We start from the raw sequence: 6,720 nt of genomic DNA, 5'->3' as shown, positions 1-6,720 counted from the left end.
TTCTTGAGTACGAGGTCACCTTCTTGGAATACACGAGGCTTGACCTTCTTATCAAAGGCTTTCTTCATCCTTTGTTGATACAACTGACCATGGCACATAGCAATTAATCTCTTCTCTTCAATCAAATTCAGTTGGTCATAACGACTCTGAACCCATTCAGCCTCAGTCAACTTGGCTTCCATCAAGACTCTCATTGATGGGATCTCGACCTCCACGGGAAGCACAACCTCCATGCCATATACAAGGGAGAAATGGGTTTCCCCTGTTTAAGTGCGGCAGGATGTACGATAGCCATGCAAAGCAAATGGCAGCATCTCATGCCAATCTTTGTAAGTAACAACCATCTTTTGAATAATCTTCTTGATGTTCTTGTTAGCAGCTTCAACAACCCCATTCATCTTAGGTCTATAGGGAGAAGAATTATGATGTGCAATCTTGAATTCACTACACAACTCTTTCATCATCTTATTATTCAAGTTAGATTCATTATCAGTAATGATCTTGTCTGGCACACCATATCAGCATATGAGTTGATTCTTGATAAACCTCACAACCACCTGCCTGGTCACATTTACATATGATGCCGCTTCAATCCACTTGGTGAAGTAATCAATGGCTACGAGAATAAAACGGTGACCGTTCGAAGACTTAGGCTCAACCATGCCAATAATGTCAATTCCCCACATGGAGAAAGGCCATGGTGAAGAAATAACATTCAGAAGCGTCGGAGGAACATGAATCTTGTCCGCATAAATCTGACACTTGTGGCATCTCTTCACAAACTTGCAACAGTTAGACTCCATTGTCAGCCAATAGTAGCCTGCTCTCAACATCTTTTTCATCATATCATGTCCATTGGAATGAGTACCAAATGAACCCTTATGGACTTCAGTCATCAGCAGGTTTGCTTCGTGTCTATCCACGCATCTGAGCAGAACCATGTCAAAATTCCTCTTGTAAAGCACATCACCATTAAGGTAGAAACTGCCAAATAATCTCCTCAAAGTCTTCTTATCTTTAACAGATGCCCCAGGCGGGTAAGTATGGCTTTGGAGGAAGCACTTGATATCATAATACCATGGCTTATCATCTTTCATCTCCTCAACTGCAAACATGTGAGCTGGTCTATCCAAGCGCATCACGGTAATATTTAGGACTTCATTCCAATAATTGACAGCAATCATTAAAGCAATCGTAGCGAGAGCATCCGCCATCCGATTCTCATCTCGAGGAATATGATGGAAGTCAACTTTAGTGAAGAAAGTTGAAATCCTCCTCGCATAATCTCTATATGGGATGAGGCCAGGCTGATTCGTCTCCCATTCACCCTTAATCTGATTAACAACCAGGGCCGAATCGCCATAAACATCCAGATGTTTGATCCTAAGATCAATACATTCTTCCAAACCCATAATACATGCCTTATACTCTGCCATATTATTCGTGTATTTGAAAGTTAGCCTTGCTGTAAAAGGAAAATGTGTGCCTTGAGGAGTAATAATCACTTCCCCAATACCATTTTCATACTGATTGATAGCACCATCAAACACCATACCCCATCGGGAACCAGGCTCTGGCCCTTCATCGAGCATAGGCTCATCATAATCTTTCATTTTTAAATACAGAATCTCCTCATCAGGGAAGTCATATTGCACAGATTGATAATCTTCAATTAGTTGATGCGCCAAATGGTCAGCCAAGATACTACCTTTAATAGCTTTTTGAGCTCGATACTCAATATCATACTCAGATAACAGCATCTGCCAACAGGAAATTCTCCTAGTTAAAGCAGGTTTCTCAAAGATATACTTGATCGAATCCATTTTGGATATCAACCAAGTTGTATGATTCAACATATACTGGCGTAAACGCTTAGCAGCCCAAGCCAAAGCACAACATGCCTTCTCAAGCATTGAGTACCGAGACTCACAGTCAATGAACTTCTTACTCAAGTAGTATATTGCATATTCTTTCTTTCCTGATTCATCTTGCTGACCAAGGACACAACCCATGGAATCATCAAGCACAGTGTCGCATCACGCGAAAAACCGGCGGGAAAAGAAGAACAACAGAGCCGCCACCGTGCATTATTTATCCCAAAAGAGGGAAAGGAAACGCTCAGAGTAAACCTAGGAAAGAACAAGGTCTCGCGACCAAAGAGGATGGGTTCGGGAGTCGGTTATGCGAAGGGAAGGTATTAGCACCCCTACGCATCCGTAGTACTCTACGGGATCCACGCACAAAAGGAAGGATAAATGGTTGCTAAACACTGCTCACACTCACACACACTGGCTGAAAGAGACACAAGAAACAGACTGAAACTGACTCGGCAGGATATCGCATCCTGGGCCTACTTAGTCTATCAGGCATAGACATCAGAGTCGAAGTAGTTCGGACTGGGGAAACGACACATGCTCGCTAGGATATCGCATCCTATGCATACGTATCTTCTCGGACGAGAGAAGAATCAGAGCATTCGTAGCTCGGCTGACACGCACACAGACAAACACAGGCAAAGGCAAACGTGGAGCCTGAATGCCAATCACTGGACTTACATCAGCATCCGAACCAACAAACCCACACTGGAACCCAAATGCCACTCGATGGACTTACATCAGCTTCCAAGCACACAACAAGACAAAACAAAGACACAGGCGCCCGGAGAGATCTGCTCATCTCCTGCCTACGTACCTCATCTGGTATGAGGATCAGGGCGACGTAGTTCCCCTACAGAGGGATAAAGGACTAGCCTAACCAGATAACAGAGGGAGACACAACTAGGGAGACTACGACTCGAGCCTAGATGTTATCATGCAAAATCATCCCTAAGTTAAGGTTTCTAGCTAACTGGCACAGGGAGCCAGCCTATCCTAGTCATGACTTGCACAGGAAGCAAGCCACACACACACTTAACTTGCACAGGAAGCAAGCCAAGCAAAACCTAACTTGCACAGGAAGCAAGTCTAAACTAACCCTAACTTGCACAGGAAGCAAGTCAAACAAACATACAAGCACAGATAGCACACACTATACACAAGCAAGTGGCTCAAACAAGGGTTAGGTTTTAGTCGAGGGGTCATATCAACCTCAACAAACAAACCTCTGGAACTGGGTGAATGTGCTCTTAACCTTGACATTGAGAGCCAAGGTGAAGCAGATGAAAGATGATTGAAGATAAGACTTCACAGCTCTTATCCCTGGCCTGGGAGAGCTTAAGACAAGAATGTGTGGGTTCAGAAAGTGGGAACCCTTCTACACATTTGATACTGACTCAACTGTACAATTGTACAAGATCTTGGGTTTGTATCTGCAATGCATCAACACAGTGGTGTGAGCAAAGCAGATGACACACTGAATAGCAGGGGATAGGTTGCATATCCCTTGGGTTCTGCCAATTGCCTCTTCACTTAGGAGGTCTTTGACTCTGTACAAGGACAAAAATAAACATCCACAAACATTGCCTCTTAAGGAGGACTTCAGACCGTTGCCTGGCCAAGTAACAGGCCAGGTCTTCCAGACTACATGAAGATTAGAAGTATACCTCAATGCAAATTGCTTTTAAGCAAAGCAAAGCAAGTTCAAAGAACTAAGCAACTAATGGTACCTGAAATAGTCAAACAGATCAGTACACAATTCAAAAGTTAAAACAACAGGAAGTAGGGATCAACAGTCAAAACAAACAGACAAATGTGCAAAGCACAAAGCTCAAGGCATATGAGCCAAGCAACCTACAAAACAAACAAGTTAGACAATGATATTTAAGCCAGCTCAATCAAAAAGAATTGGTCTCATTGGTCATTTGTTGGTCATCCTGAAAACATGAGCTCAAAGGTGAGTAACAGGACCACTAGGGCAAGCCTAGGGTCAAAAAGGAATGAAAAAGTCAAAACAGCAAAGGGCAAACAACCAAAATCATGTTCAAACAATCAAGAAACAAAACCAATCGGGTTCACATTCATATCAATCATCATCATCATTTCATGAACAAATTAGGTCAAGGTATAGCAAACAGAAGCTCATAGAAGTCAACAGCAAGACTTAACTCAAAAGCAATCTCAAACACTTCCAAAAATCACCAAATAAATCATGATCAAACACAACCCAAAGCATGGTAAGCATGTCAAATTTCATCTCATTTGGACAAGTGGAAGGTAGTCAATGAAAATCAGAAAGTCAAAGCAATTTTGAACATGCTCAATGAAGTCAACCAAACATGCATCAACTTAGAAAAATCATAAATCATAGATGGTGTATGATAAATGAATGGGACTAAAACCATGTCAAAGATTAGGATGTCTAGTTATCTCATGTAAAATTTCATGTCCATCTAATAAAGTATGAGAATTTCACAAATGAAATGGGAACAAGTGTCACACAAGGTCAACATTTTGGTCAAACAGGGGAGAAAATCTCAAACAATTAGGAAATGCCACAAATAATTCCAAGAAAATTCACATGTAAACTAGACATACAAGAGTAGGTTCATGCAAAAAATCAATTCAATTTGAGTTCCAGAAGCATGGTAATGAAAATCATGAAGTTGGACATCAATAGTGTGACACAAATTGTCACACCCTAATTCAAAAAATCATAACTCACAAACCAGCAATGATAAATTCACAAACTCTACACCCAAATCACCATGAGTGTGTCTAGTTTAAGCACAAAAAATTTGGGAGCCATTGGATAAAGTATCACCATTTCACAAATGTTTTGGCAAAGTGTACAAAATATGCATACATGTCACAAAACCCTAATACCAATTAAAATCCATTGACCACAAAATTCTGGAAAAATCATGATAAAAAAGTAGAGATCCAGATGAACACAATGCAAAAATTCCCATGAGATTTGGAATTAAAATGGATGAAATATGATTTTTCAAAGTTTGATGATCAAATGAAATTAAAATGGAAAAGGAGTAACTTAATTCAATGTGTCACATGCCACGAATGGCATTTTTGTAAATACCCGAGCCACTTATTAAAACACGGTCGTTTTGGGCCATGAAATGGAAAGTTGTGATTGGTTGTTGGCTAATGACACAGTAAACACAAGCTCATGCACGTGAAAAATGGAAAAAATCTGGAAATTGGCTAGGGTTTACTGTAGCATCTTCATCTTCATCACAAAACCGTGAAAAATAATTTCCCAGAAATGGCAAACCAGCATATCAACAGAACCAGCAAACAACACTCATCATGAATCCAACAATAATTTTCATTAAATCGAGCTGGACAATAAGAAACAAGCAAAAACAAGTTTGAATCATCAACATTCATTTCAACATAACTTGCTAAATACTAAACCAATTTCAACCATTCAAAGCTCATAATGATCAGGGAAAGGTGATCTACAAAGTGTGTATCATGGTTTTGGAAAAGGTGAGAGTCGAAATTTTACCAAAATGGAAGAGCAGTCGAGATACAGTTGTTGTTTGGTGTTTTTGGCCTGAAACAGATGTCCTTTAAGGTCCCAAATGAAGAATGAGTGAAGAACTTTGGCTTGAAACACACCAATTTAGCTCTGAATCAACTCTGCCATGGAAGAGTGCTTTTGAAAACAGTCGAATCAGGGCTGCTTACAGCTGGGTTTTGATGCTCCAAATGTCTTCCAAGTGATGGCCAGGTGATGAATCAATGAAGGGAAGCTCGAGTCCTTTGGGAGTTTGAGCAGAATTTGCAAAATGTGAAAAATGGCAATCTTGAGAGAATGATATTTTTTTGTGTTATGGAGGCAGCTGCTAGGGTTTAAGTGACAGAAAATGATGAATATATCTGCTGTTTAAGGGTACAAATGATGGTTCATGAAAATATGGAGTAAAGTGGGTGAAAAGTGTACTTTCTTTCCAATTTTCAAGCAACTAGGTGATGGCTATGTGTACTGCATAAAAATGGGCTTGCAACAAGTCATAAACCACATTTCTGAACTATTTCAATTGGCCAAATGGTTTAAAAATGATTATTTTGAAAAGTCAAAATTCAACTCACTTGAAATTAATTAAGGCAAGTTCAAAAATGCCATTTTGATTGGTGAAGTTTTGGTACATGAAAATTACATTTTTGGAAAGAGGGGATCAAATGTGACTTGTAGGAAAAACCCCCACCCAAATTGGTCAAATGGTTTGAGAGATATGGCCTTTTGAAGTTCAAGAATTTCTGAAAATGATTTGATCATATCTTGCCAACCATACATGGGAATTGAGTGTTCTTGGACTTTTTGGAAATGGGAGAACAAGATCTTCAACTTTCATGTTGGGCAAAAATTCATTTGAAGCTTGTATCATGATGTAAGTTTGAGGATCAAGACTTTCCATTTTTGGCAGGTTTCAGTTACAGGTCCAGTTTCCATTTTTGGAAATTTCTGATCTGGCTTCAAATTCTTCCATGATGGTGTTTGACATGATATATGAGGCCTATTTGGACATGAATGAGGTCTCTCAAACCAATTTCCATCATCAAATCACTGATTAAATGGACAGTTGACCAACAGTTGACTTTTAGGGTTTCTGACTGATTGTGCATTGACTGATGACTTCTGAACATCCAATCCTTGACCAAAACACTTCAAATGGATCCCCAAGTCATGTGAACATGTTGGACCAACCCTAGGGCCTTGGCTCCTTGAGAAATGCACTTGCTTGCTTGGTTGACTGATCTCCTGATCAGTTTGACCTAATTTCTTGATTGGCTTGCACTTGAGGCAAATGGGACAATGCAA

Source organism: Lathyrus oleraceus, chromosome 6, assembly GCF_024323335.1.
Source record: "Lathyrus oleraceus cultivar Zhongwan6 chromosome 6, CAAS_Psat_ZW6_1.0, whole genome shotgun sequence".
Lineage (NCBI taxonomy): Eukaryota > Viridiplantae > Streptophyta > Magnoliopsida > Fabales > Fabaceae > Lathyrus > Lathyrus oleraceus.
Note: the sequence above shows the minus strand (reverse complement) of the source record.